The sequence below is a fragment of the Anser cygnoides genome, chromosome 2 (genome assembly GCF_040182565.1).
Source record: "Anser cygnoides isolate HZ-2024a breed goose chromosome 2, Taihu_goose_T2T_genome, whole genome shotgun sequence".
Taxonomy (NCBI): domain Eukaryota; kingdom Metazoa; phylum Chordata; class Aves; order Anseriformes; family Anatidae; genus Anser; species Anser cygnoides.
The window spans coordinates 11,112,241-11,126,151 of NC_089874.1; the positions used below are offsets into that span (position 1 = coordinate 11,112,241).

Consider the following 13,911-nt stretch of genomic DNA (forward strand, 5'->3'; position numbering starts at 1 on the left):
ATTTTTGCTCTTTTATTTCTAAAGTTTGCTCTAAATAGCAACTACTGAAGTTAAAATATTTTCTAAAAAATACAATATGAGGAGCATACACAGAGTTGTATCAAACTTGAGCTCATCATTTGCAAGTGAAACCTATGGGTAGGAATTCAGATAGTTTTGTTTTTTTTTTTTTTTTATTTAGCATGCTGGAAAAGTAACATGTTTTAACAGGTAGAACAGCTTGCTGTTTCCTCTAAATAACTCATAGAAAGAGACAAAGGCAGCTTCCAAGGCTGAAGGCTTGAATTACACTGCTAGCTTGATCCAAAATGACTTGAACGGCTTTTCCAGCACCCTGTAAACAGGAGTCCCTGAAGGGACCGGGGTGGCAGCCTGGGGCAGGGCTGCTCCTTGGCGCGCTGCTCACTCCCGTAGCAAAGCATCCCCTACAGCTCCTGCTGGTGGGGAGGCTCTACCTGGGCTTTCAACATTTTCCTGATTAATTTTACATCCCATTTTATAACTTTCTGCGAGCTCCATAAAAGTCAAGGTCAAACCGAGGGAACCCTGGTGAATAACGGGAGGCGTTTATTTCAAATTGATAAAGACAGGGACATCAATATTAAAAATTTCCATTACTTACATGTTTGCAGCTTCATTTTATTGTACTTCTTAAACTGGTCGGAAGTAGTCATGGGAAGTGCATGTAGAAATCAAGCTTGGACTAACTGAATAAATTTGATTAGCTGCATGCTGAGAAAGTCAGGAGGATGAGATTGCATTTCCAGCAGTGATGCAGTATTTAGGTCAAAGTCCAAAAAATTAGAAAAAGGGATGAAAAATTTGTACTTTTATTTTAAACGTAGCGACTACTGATCTGAAATCAACAGAAGCCTTGTGACCCACGAGATAAAGTTAGCAAAAGCTACCCTCCTAAAGTCGGTACGGATATTTGTTTTCTTCCTTAGCTTAGCTTCAACTTGATCAAGGTATTATCATAAAACACTGAAGAAAATTCTGCAGTTACGCTTTCACGGTTTCATTTTGCCTGGCTAGATAGCTGCATTTATAAAATTACACTTCTTGAAAGAAAAATGAAAAAAATCTCTTACACTGCAATTTTTCCTTAATTAAAAACTCAATCTGTCAGGAAACAATTAATTCAAAATATACATTATTCAAATTGAAAATTAGAATATATATCAGACGTTGCCATTAATCAGTTGCCATTTTACTAGAATTGTAATGATATTACTAGGGTTATAATTGAAATGTCTCTGTTTATTTTTTATTTCTGAGGAAAAATATGCAGTTATTTAAGCCTTTCTCAATGAAAAACACAACTGCATTTCTCGACCTTAAACAGATGGGGTAAATAAGACATCTTCAGCTATTCAGAGATGTCCATATGGAAACTGAAAACGTATCGATGAAATTTGTCATCCAAGAAAGGCAAAGTAGCAGGAAAAAAAAGCAATAATGTGGTGGCTAGAGCCCTTAGCTGAGATGGAAGAAATTCAGTTTCAAGCAGGACTTTAAACTGGGTAAGCATAATTGCTGGTGAAAAAGGATGGCCTTTCTGAGTGGAGCGTGTGTGATTTAACTCCAAACGTATGAATTGGACATCCTAAGCTCACTTTATCTTCCGTGGAGAGAAATGGTTAATTTCAGGGCTTAATTCATCTGACCTATTTGCAATGTCTGCTCCACAACAAGATGAATTGTCGCACTGAGTAGATCACATCAAGTGTGAAGGGAGCATGGAGTGATTAGCTCAGAAATAGATGTCTGCATTTAATCAGTTTTTTTTTTTTCTTCCCCCCAGCCTCTCTCTCATGTTGGAGGTTACATTAGAAAATAACAGATTTGCTATAGGACAAGAGACAGATGGACACTGCCTTTATAACTCTGCTTCTACAGCTATGCCTATGATGCTGGAGACTCCAGGTCAGGTGGAGAGATGTAAGAGAGATTCCCAAGTACATATCAGATAGGACTGGTGTATTTCCACAACCGTTTTGCTACCAATAAAATTGGATTTTTCTAAGGAAAGAGCTTTATTAGAAGAATTTCAACTCGATGTTCTTTTCTATTCTAGTGTGACTATCTGCTTCACTGGAAGGATCATAAAACGTTTGGACTAGGAGGAATACACAAGCATTCAGCAGCCTTTCCAAAAGTAAACATTTCTTGATTTGGGGAGATGAAGTTTCAAATGTCCTCCTTTTGAGCGATCAAGCTATGGAAAGAATATCAGTTTGTTTGTCAGCATTATTTCCTGTTCTTGAGTTGCTTAATATGTGCTCGCTTTTGCAACATCGAACACAGGGAAAAGATTTCTTGCTCTAGCAGCTCTCCTCTTTCTTTACTACAGAAAGCTTTTCTTTTCAGAAAACTGAAGCCCCAACAAACACCCAGTTGTAGGTTGAAAACACCCCTCTGAGCATTGCAGCAGGTTGAGGGGAGAAAATAAGTGTGTGCTTTTTTCTTTCATGTTTGTGTATTTCAGTATTTCCTGTCTCTACCTAGGAGACATTGCCATGCAAAAGTAAGTTTTAGTGAAGTTTATGCTTTTACCTTTGAAAACCAGATTTGCAGCCTTCCCAGCGCGTTTTGGGATAAATCACGGCTTTCTTCTCTGAACAGGTTAGGTAACTTTTGGCCACATTTTTTCCTAGGTAATTATACTTTAGGGGCCCTGCATTACAACTTCTGCCTTGAATTATTTTTATAGAGCAACTGGCAGCGCTACTGAATAAGGTTTCTTGGTGCTTTCTGTTCTGGTGCTCTTTCCTCAAATGCTCGTGCTTTTGTTAAATGCTATCTGTTTGGCTGTTACCTAGAAGAGACATATGTTTTATGCTGTTATGTGGTGGACTTTTTGCCTAATCCTTAATGTATTTTTCTATGTGAAAAGTGCTAGTCAGAAAGTATTTTAGTTGTTTTGCCTATATGAAATAGTTGAAAGACCCATATAATTGTTGAAAGACCGTTCATAATGCAGTCATGAAATCTATTCAAAACAGGAAGCACAAAGGAGGGGAAGAAAAATGGAAGTGCAAATGTAAATGCTTTTTTTTTTTTTTTTTTTTTGTCATCCTCTTGTGGTATTATGTAGATCCCCAGCCAGATGGCTACTGGCTATAAGCTGTGTGTGGATTCACAGGATTTTAACTCCTCTGTTGGTTTCCCATCTGTCATAAACTCAGAAGCTGCAATCCAGAGACTGACATGAATGTCAGTGGCTTCTGTAGCGCTCTGAAACTGTTAAGCCCGAAGTCTGCAGAAGTAGCATGGACTCGAAAGAGGACAGGACGTTGTCCCTTGTAACAGCCACGCTGCTAGACTCACAGTAAAGTTCCTTGTGGTCAGTTTAAAGTGGTGCTTTGAACCGAGTGCGACTGCTGCGGTGACAGCAGCCTCAGACAAACGTTGCCTGAAAAGTCTGCCCCAGAAGGAGGTTTTTCTGTTGTTGGAGCTTGGCGAAGGTTTTAAACCCACAGTCACTTTTGGTAGGAAATCTCATGTCTTAAAATAGAACAGCAGACAGTCTTTAACAGAGAGGAGGTGCATGGAAAGAATAGGCCTGAAACAGCTAAAAACATTACTACAAGTCATTCTTCGCTTTAAAATGACCAGTTTAGATTTCTCTACTTCTTTCCTTCAGCATATGTCATCACTCAATGAGATCCACTCTGTCTTTGTTAGTGGAGGTGAAAACAGCTGAAAACTTCTCAGATTTCACGGTGTACGGGAGAAAAAGGCACTGGTCACTTAGATGACGCATTCCTACTGGGGCCTCATTACCACTGAAAACAATTAAACTTGGCTCCTAAGAGTAAAAGAAGCTCTCAGAGTCTCGCTTTAGGTCATGCCATACTCTAGAATGTGAAATGAACAATTAATTTGCACCTTTATGAAATGGGCAACAAAAGAAATAGTGTGCTCAGCCCCTGTTTCTAAACCACTTTGGAATTAATCATGGCGGGTAAGCCTATCAAAAAAAACCACGTGCGTAAGTCTGTAAGGAAATCACTGTTACTATGAAGTCTGCCCAAACTTATACTTGTTTTTCTTTATTAACATATTTGACTTATGTGAGAATAAAAGTTACATCCCCCCAAGAAAATAACCGCTTTCCTAAGGAGTAACTGTCTGAATTAAAGCAATCCGGTAATCCAGCTTCAAAAACGCAGCCATGAACAAACAAACCTTCCCATTCCACTTTAGGCTCAGTTCTGTAGGATAGGGAATAGCTGAGGAAGGTCATGCAGTGTCAGGCTGCGCGTCAGGTCTTTTCTACTGCTTGGTGAAGTAGCTGGGAGTTAAACACCCCTTTCAGCACTGGGCATCACAGCCAGAGCAGGTATGGGCAGGTGCTTCAGCGGCACAGCAGACTCTGCATCTTCTGCCCAGGTGTCCCCATGACAAAATAGGATGCTGGTTGGAAGACTTGCCCTGCATTATAACGCCATAACATTACAATCCTCTTGCAATTTTTTCTTTGTGTTATGCAGAAAAGATTTTCACAGAAATCAGAATGGGACTGCTATTTCATGAGTGATACTTTCTGAAATTTAGCTAATTCTACCATCAATCTAACATAATTGTGCTGGGCTTTAACTTTGGCTGGTAGCCACAGCAGTGGCACGCTATTCAGTCTTTTCCTGCACTTCCCTCAATTTCCCTCCTCCTCCTGTGGGGTTGTCTCTGTGTCAGAGCTCATTCATCTGCCTCGAGGTTAAAGGAGTAGAGTCACAGCCCAACCAGATGTTGGCAGAGGAATAACTGAAATAATCTGAAAATGAAGCCTTACTTCTGCTGACAAAATTATTAATCCTATGTTTCTGTGCCCGAAGGAAGTGGCTGAGAGAAGATCGGTATGGTCCTGTTGCCTTTAATAAACCTCAGTCCTACATAATGATATAGCAGGAAGAGCTCTTGAGTGTTCAGGAAGTAATTTCCTCCCTAAAGGGCCTTTGTAATCTGCTCTATATCATCGCCATCATCATCAGTGCTTGGAGAAATAGGTTTCAGGTGCACCTGCCACAGGAGAGGGAGAACATAATTTTGCAAGTGAGAAGTGTCATAATCCTGCAGAGCTGCAGAGCACTTTTGTCTCTCTGGCCTCTAGCTCTAGCACACACCATGGACTTGCATATGAATATAATAGCAAACCATTGGTCAAAGTAATAAGTTTCCTGTGGAAGTAATGCAGAGCAGATATAAAATGCAAGACTCATGATGAAGTGAAATGGATTTTCTGTTACAAAAAAGTGCATAATTTAGTTCACCTACAAGTGGTCCTGGAAGAGCCTTGAGTCGAATTCTCTACATTAAAAAATAAAGACACATGTTATAAGTTGGCTTCAGGTAAGATAAGATGAGAAATATGAGTTGGAAGCATCTGAAAGTCATAGGTAGTAGAAAATGTATCAAAAGAGATCACACTGGTTCTCCCACCAAAATCTTTGAAAGAAACTGCTAAAGAAATTCAGGATTGCAGTCTAAGATAGCATGTACTGTACTGGGGGGAAAATTGTAGAGTAGAAAAAGCCATTTGCCAACATCAGCCACACCAACAGGTGGTTAGAAAATGAAGGGATATATTCCTCCTGCCCTCACTCCGTCTCTTTTGAACAACTTGTCGGAAGGAAATGCTAACTTGTAATGGTAGGACAAAGTTTTCTTGATGTCAGCTGTTATCTGGGTTTGCCGAGAAGCTGGCATTATCAGAGGTTCAACATGTGTTCATCACCTGACCAGTTTCTTTGGTAGATCTTTGTTTCTTCAAATCATTTCTTGACTTTTAAGTTTCTCTTTATAAAGTCTGTGTTTTTCAAAACTTCCTTTTTGTCATTTTTCCACTTGCAATTTATCAACTTCTGCAACAAAGATAAAAAGACAAAGGTCCTTATTGTACTCAGCTGTTTTCCACTTAAGGATTTGTTTACTTATGAATCCTGTTATTTAGTACATCACTTTTATTGAAAACTGTTCTCACATGTCTGTAAACTGTCCTCAAGGCAAGCTTCGTCCTTGTCCAGACATGAACGTTTGGGACTGGTGGGAGGAGTGGGGTGGAAATTGAGGGCAATCTGAAGTAAGTACGTGCAAACAAAATAAATTACTCATTTTTTGAGGTTTTTTAAAAAAATCAAAATGTCAATGGAAAAAAAATCAAAATGGGTCTTTGAAATGGATAGGGATAAAGGCTTCACAAAGGAGTGATGATAGACTTGGTTTGGGGCAGGATGAGAAGAAAGTTGAATTGAAATGTATATAATTAGTGAGCTTGGGTAATGGGAAGGACAGAACATATTCAGTTAGTGTACTTCGGAGTATACTTTTAAGCCAGATGTGTATGTTCAACATAGGAAATTCACTTTAAAAACATAGAAGAAAACAAGTGAGTTGGGAACTTGGGAACTTGGGGAAAGGCTTCCGGTTGTACAATATATTATTCTTTCTGTTGATCTTGTTTTGATGAACTGTCCCACAGCTGGGGGGAGCATTGCATGAAACTTTCAGTTCCATTATTTCTGACATTCGTCTTGAATTTCAGAAGCAGGATCTAAAGCCCAGATTTTACAATTTGATCCTCTCCCTGCCTTAAAGTTTCTTTTGATTAAAGCTGTAAAAGCCTGTAAGCTTTGGCACTGTTTATCTTTGGCTCATCTTACCTGCATTACAGATCAATGCATTTTAACTCTGGAAGTTCTGAGCAGATTTCAGCAGGTTTCCAAGTTTTGGGCTTGAATTAGCTTCAGTTTGGAAACTTTAGCTGGTTCAGAATGGCACTCGTTTTCTTCATATAGTATCAACTGAACCTGAGATGACTTTTGACAAGAGGGAGTCTCTTCTGGGCAAATGTTATTCATGGCCTGACTTCTGGAGCAAAGTGCTCGCACCTGACTAATATGCTGATTTTCAAATAATTCAATATCTGGACAGTTTTAGAAGTTGTGTAGTTGTGCTTTTATTTATGGAGAGGGAGAGGCCAAAGAGAATAGCTTGGAAAGAAACAAGTTCAGACAGTCTTGGTTTTTGTTAAGGAGCAACAAAAATTGATTCAGCTGCCTTTTGTCAATAAAAATGCAGCCTGCTGGAGGAATAGTTTTTACAAACATCTGAGGTTTAAGTCATGCTGCTAGCAGCAGAATCACAATTTGTACTTTAAAGATACTGTCAGTTACATGTAGTTCAGAGAAAGAGTAGGGAAGAAAAAACAGCAATTTGAAATCTCACATTACATCTGCAAAAAGTCAACATCCACTCTTTATTTTACCATATATCTTGCATAATCTGAAATGAATTTACATTTTTCCGTGATTTAGCTGTTTTCCATACATTCCTAATTCTCTGACCTGGGAAACGTGTCTCTTTCTCTTCTTGTTTAGTGTGAAACTGACCTTATGTGGAATTACATTTCCTGGTAATATACCATGAAAAATCACTTATTTATTTATGTCATCATACCTTATTCATTATACTTTACTTACTGAGGGGGAAAATGTATTGCATCAGTTCAGCTGGAGCTTACAGAATAACCAAGCTCCTTAGCTTTTAGAACAGCGAGGAAGATGATGATCAAAAGATTGCTGTTGGAGGAAGAGCTACTCTTCTCATTTACATTTCTGAGCATTTTCTGAGATGTCTTCCACCTCTCGGTTTTAGCAGAAAGAGTTGCAGAATCAAAGCGGCATCTATTTTATCATCCAAAAGAAAATTCCAGCCCTCACTGTCAGCCTTCTTTGGCCATGGTTTTTCCCCTTTTATGACCAAGTGAGCATTAGAGCCTGTCAGGATGCACATAGCTGCATTAATCATCTCCGCTGGCTACAGCCAAGCGAGTGGACAGGAAGTATCTATTTACTAAGGGCTTGTCTACACGGGGAAGTAGCTCTGCTCATTAAGCGTTAACTCCTTCTGTGGATTCTCCTGGAGCACCTTGCCATATTTTAGCTCTAGGCTGCCTTGAAAAATACGGGATTTGGTAGCGGGTGTAGTTAAACTGCAGAAAGCCTGTATTAGCATGCAGCGTGGGTTCAGACACATGATCCTGCCTGCCCCCATGTGTCACCTAATCTTTTGTAACTGACCCTCTTCATGCTCGTTGTCTGTGGCAAATGGAAGGTAAGATGTGTCGGTTCAAGCCTCTTACATCAAGCCAAGGTGATTTGCTTGTGTGTTCATGCTTCCCTGCATTCACAGAAACAGCATCATTGATAGCGATTTGGGTGCTAGCATTACTTTGATTATTCCCCAGTTAAATAATTTGGAAGAGTACTCGTTATTTTTTCAGCCATGATAGTGGACAAGAAGCATGCGGGACGATAATCCACACCTCGCATGAACCATCTATTATTTAGTGATGTTGAAGTTAGTTGGGTTGAACTGCCTTTTGTATAGAAGATTTCTGTGAACAAAGATGAGTAGTCTTCTGGAGAACAGTCTCTAAGTGTGCAACGTAAAGGCTGTTCATACCAGTGTATCATCATCCTGGAAATAAGGGCTTTGTTACCATGGCAGCTAAAGCTTATCTTCATGAGAAAGTTGCATCACTTTAACAAGAGCCATATTTTTAAAAGGAATTTATACTAGTGTAAGTTCCCTCGTGGAAACTATTTAGTGTAGCTTAATTTCATTAAGCAAGCCTTAGCTAAACCGCACTAAACTTTTTTAATTGAAATTGCATTAATTCAGAAGTTTGCTGAGTACATTAACAGTGTATGCATTTTCAGTGGTGGTATTTTCTCATGCAAACAAAAACTTTTGTGATTCTACTCTTGATATTCACATTTAGCTGTTAATTTTGTTACTAGCTGTAAAAAGAATAGTCAAAATAATAGTCTGTAATATTAAGCAAAATACCGTTTATTTCAAAAGACAAATGTGGAACCAGGGCACATGAAAATTATATTGAGACAAGTGCTTATCAGAAAATACGTTATGTGCTTCAGCTTGCCTGGGCACATTACCTGAGTAAAAACATAACGACCATTCCAAAAAAAAAAAAAAGTAGTAAACTGAAGGAAGGTGATAGCTACATTGCTAGTAAGTGAAAACTTTTTTTGCTTTCAGCTCCTTTGACTGCATTGCATCCTTTGGCAGTTGTGTTCTTCTCTTCTACAAACATACATTGCTAGATAAAGTTTTATTCAGTGAATTCTGCCAGATGGGAACAAAGGGTCGTTTCCTCCGAGTTTTTAGGACGACATTTTCTATTGTGTGTGAAATTCCAGACTGGGGTTGGCTTGAGGGATAGCAGAATGCAGGATTACATTTTAGCCCTGTACATATATTTGTACTAGGTAGCAAACAAAACGACTTTGACAGCCTTTATTTGGGGTGTATGGCTATTATTCTTTCTCAGCAGCTGTCGTTGCTGCTTCACCTCAGGTTTTGTTATACTCTGTTTACGCTGACTTACACTTGCACTTTCTTAGAAATTCTTGTTGTGTGATGGAGGCCTCACCACTTCACGATTTTTGTCGAGTTCTCTCTAGCAGAGTGAATTAAGTAAACAAGAAAGTCCAAGTTTGGTTTCAAAAGAAAGAGTTCAGCTATTTGAACACTGACAGTTCAGAATGTCTGGGCTTAAAAATTCAAGTATCCTGTGCCTTAGCCTCAGTGAAAGACACTATGATTTTGAAATGAAATACAATAAAAATGAACTAAATGCAGTATCAGGGATTAAAATAGAGCTTACACATATGTGTAGTGAAAGTATTCTTGGGGCCTTTAATTCTGTAGTGTCCTTGGCTCTGCTTTCTGCAGTGGCTCACTGCCATCTTGGAATGCCACAAGGTAAAAGCAAAGGCTTTCTTGTGTTCTGCATACTGAAGTTGAAAAAAATTAAATTGCAAAGAGAAAGAAGCAGAACAGCGCAGTTCTGTACTCATGTAGTCCTGCTTTTTGTCTGTACTGCACTTTTTGGAGCTATGCAAAACCTCAGTCAAAAAGTTGTATGATGTCAAGGTTACAAATTTAGCAATCAGGAAATGCAGAAGTTAGGGCCGTGCATAACAGCACAATTATTTCACTTGCACATGAGAGGTAGCTAGGATAATTATGCTAATAAACATCTTTTTTGGATATACTGTGTGCAATTTAATATAACAGTGAAATGAAAAGATTTTCATGAGGAACAATACACATTGAACATCCCAAAATCTTCCCTAGTCTCATAACTTCCAAAATGGCAGCATTACGACATAAACTAATCTCTTACTACAAAAAAGAGCACTGAAGAACTCAGTAATTTTCCTTAATTTACAGTCTAATTTTCTATCTACAGATAGCTTAATTAACAAAGAAATTTCTGCCTATTTCAGCCACAAGTCTTTGTTACATCTTTCAGCTTCTTTAATGTCATTGAACACCTCCCTGAGTTTTTCATTGTGAGGATGTAAAAGAGCAGTCAGCAGTTAAAAGTTTACTCCAAAAATCTGGAAAGTCAGCAGAAAGGCATTTGTTGATTTTAGTGGATTGGGATTAAGTCCAGTATAAATATCTAATGATACCAAAACACTTGCTTATTCTTAAACATTTGCAAATGAATTCATATGCAAAATCTGTATTTCTGATTATCTCCAGTTTTGTAAAGAGGGTCTTCTGCTACTAGGTGCCCAGCTAATCGTTAGGCTATGTTTGTAATATCGCACCCTCAGGAAGGCAAGTAAATGATAAAGCAAAATCTGGCATTGCCCTTGCAAGAACTTTCTTCTCACCCCAGCAGCTACTCACCATGCTTTTGGATCACAAGGTTTAGACGACAGACCTGCAGTTAAATCTTCTCTTTTTTTCCCAACATACATGACCTCCACTGCTGCTCAGTCAAAACATTTTCACATTCACATTCCATATGTTAAAATAGGGTAGTTATTACATTTGCTCTCAGTTGTCCTAGGAGAGGAACGACTGAAGAGTTTACCCTCCCACTAAACTGGTGATGAAAGATATGTTTTAACAGCAGTTTTAATTGTAAACTATAAACTCACAGAACTTCAGAGTACAATAAAGATCTGTATAAAATCTACTGACCCCCAACTCTACATCAGCTCCCAAATTTGTGATCTGGACTTTAGTAGGAAACTCCTATTTAATACAAGAACAAAGAACTAAACATTTGGAACTACTTGTACCACTGATGTATATGGTTTTATACTTACTATAAAAAGTTAGCCTGTAAGAAATACTAGAGTACATCGCATTATAAAGTGCATATAAATATCTAGTGAAGTCTGTGTCCAAGTTTCCTAACTGCCCAAACTCAGCCAGTCTCACAGCATGAAAGCCACAAATACCTAGGATTGAGCCTGGCTTCTTCCTTCTGTTGAGCCTGAAATCTTTTCACCATGTAGCAAGGATGAAATAATAGCAAGCCCCAGGGATGCGGTGCTGAAAGGCAGAAGCTAGCAGCTGAGCAATGGCAAGGATCAACTCCTTAAATTGTCTTTCCATTGCAATTAACTGCATACCAAATCTCAGCCAAATGGTGGCTAATAGCAGGGATGAAGTTTAACCTGTTTGACTTTGCACTGAAAGGGACGAGCGCCACAGGTAGCCTTGCTTACGGTGAAGTACAAGCAGGAGATTTAACAAGCTACTACTTGTCAGCTCTTAATTAGCAGCTCCCATCAGAGTGGCAGCACCCAACTGCAGCGCCGTCTGCTTCAGTGCAAAGTCCAATTCATTAGTTAAAATTTTCAGAGGCGTAGTATTTTGCTTGGGTGATGGTATTTAACAGCTAAAGCTAAAGATTTACCTATCTTTCAGTTGTTTCTGTCAGTAGGAACAGTTTCCAGCTAAACATAGTACTTGATGGTATCTGCTAAATTGGACACAAACAGCGGGTCAGGAGGTTCCCTGCGCTAAAACACTAGACATGTTGCAAGGTGATTTTTGTTTATTTTGTTTTGACTTGCAGTGCAGATTTCCATATCTACTACTCTTTCAAGACGGCTGTAGAGCATTTGATTTGGCCGAGTGCGTCTCTAACAGCTAGTAGCGCTGCTGTTTTGACAGTTAAGTCTGGTTTGCCTCCGCTGTAACTTTGCCACTGCACGGCAATGCATGCTTTGCTAGGGGCTTTGCCGAGCTTGAGAAGATAACCAATGCTGTGTGTATTCACAAGATAAAGAGCAGTTTGTTGAGCCTGCCTGTTCACCCTTCCTGGTTAGTAAGAAATGTGGGTGACATTTAGCTCTTGACTAAAGTTGTGTGAAATAAAGTGGTATACTTTTCGAACTAGCACATTCAAGAGGAAATTAAAAGATAGTAAAACCTTACTCAGATTACACCGAGGAACAGTTGGAGAGTTGGAAACTGAGAAAAATGATTTGCTTCGGGCCCTGTTGTGTGTGATTGAAGCGTGTAAGCTGGCATGTCAGCCACACAAAACTTCCTTTATAAGGAAAATACTTCTTATATTTTCCAGGTCCCATGGATTTCTGCAAAATCTGAGACACATCCTGCTGATATAAATTCTTGGATTTTTAGCAATACTTTAGTTTTCAACCTTTTTCCAAAAAGCTGTATCCTACTGTAAGCTTGTTAGCAGAACATGACAGAAATGGCATGAAACAAATACATTTGTACGGACAGCTAAAAAATCATGATGGCTGGCAAATCACAACTGGAAAATTAATGTTTTACCTCAGTTTTTAGTTTTTCTTTCCAAAATATTGAAATGAATGCTGTAGTGAAGGAGGGGGATGAGAAACATCTTCAGGCATTTCTCTGTAAACGTACATTTCTTTTTTGTAGTTTTAAAGAATCTTTGGAGTTCAAACTTCTTGAAAACATTGCATAGATGAATCGGCCTCTTTCAGCACTTAACCTCTAAGCCTTAGATTTGTGTACATACTTACACGCACTGGAGTTTATGCTTGTTGTCTCACATGTGTGTACCCACTCATAAGCAAATAATCAGGGGTGATAAATACAGTTTTAAGAATGTAATATGGCTCCCATTAAACTTCAAACTATTATTTGTATGAGGAAGTTGTGCATACTGTAGTACTGCGAGCATTTTCTATTGCTTGGAGGTAGTGCTATGCAGTATTTTATTAACTATTAACTGTCTGATAAAGGTTATTTTTCAGATTTTGTAATAATATAGAAAACTTTTTAAATATATTTGCAGAAATGCAGAGAGTGTACTGTTCTGGTTGGTTTTACCATGTGGGAAGGGTGACAATGCAATGAACAGGAATAAATATGCCACAATCTTTTTTATCTTTTTCTTTAATACCACAGGCTCTTTATATTTCTTTTATACCATGCAATCAAAAGATGAAAATAATGTTAATAGTCTGGGCTTTTTGGAAAACAAACAAACACACATCCCGTTTTTCTATTTTTGTAAGCATGGTGTACGAGACCCACTGTTGTTATGTTCTTGTAAGAACCTCTGACGTTCTACAACACTAGTGGAGCGTCAACTCAGTGCTTAACAAAAGTGCCCTTATAGAGTAAACCAGAGATACAAAAATGAAACGTATATTATTTGAAGGTAGAATAGCTCCTAAAATTATTGTATCACATGGGTGATTGCTGTGTCCTGGCAGAAGGACATGGTGTTTACATGCTCTGATCACATAAAGTGTTACAAGGGTAGGTAGAGGGGCGGTCAGGAGATTTGTTCCAAAAGTGTACTCCTGATCCCAAATAAATGCTTTCTTGCACCCATCCAACTTATTATGTAAGGGACACTGGAGAAGGTAGAATAAAAATGGTGGGAAAATGTCCTCCTCCCTCAGCAACAGGCAGGGGAAGAACTCAGTAGGGCCTTTTCAAGGAGAGGCCTTCCTGCCCCCCACGGGCAGCCCTCTTAGGTGCAGATCTGCCACTGCACAGCCTCAGAAGCCTGCAACTACATCGATCCTTTGCTCTCCCTCTCTGTCTCCCTAGGACATCAGCTTCTTT

At 38.9% G+C, this 13,911-nt stretch overlaps 1 protein-coding gene across 6 annotated transcripts in view; it reads left to right on the forward strand.

Annotated features, from left to right (window-relative positions):
- The window catches only part of ZMYND11 (zinc finger MYND-type containing 11), a 106,227-nt gene that overhangs the window by 28,953 nt on the left and 63,363 nt on the right, over window positions 1-13,911 (forward strand). The window contains exon 2 of one of the 6 annotated variants that reach the window (XM_066991461.1): window positions 2,078-2,158. The exons of the other annotated variants lie outside the window; for them this stretch is intronic. The gene's annotated coding sequence lies outside the window, so the exon portion shown is untranslated. The remainder of the gene's footprint in view (window positions 1-2,077; window positions 2,159-13,911) is intronic. 6 annotated transcript variants of the gene reach the window in all.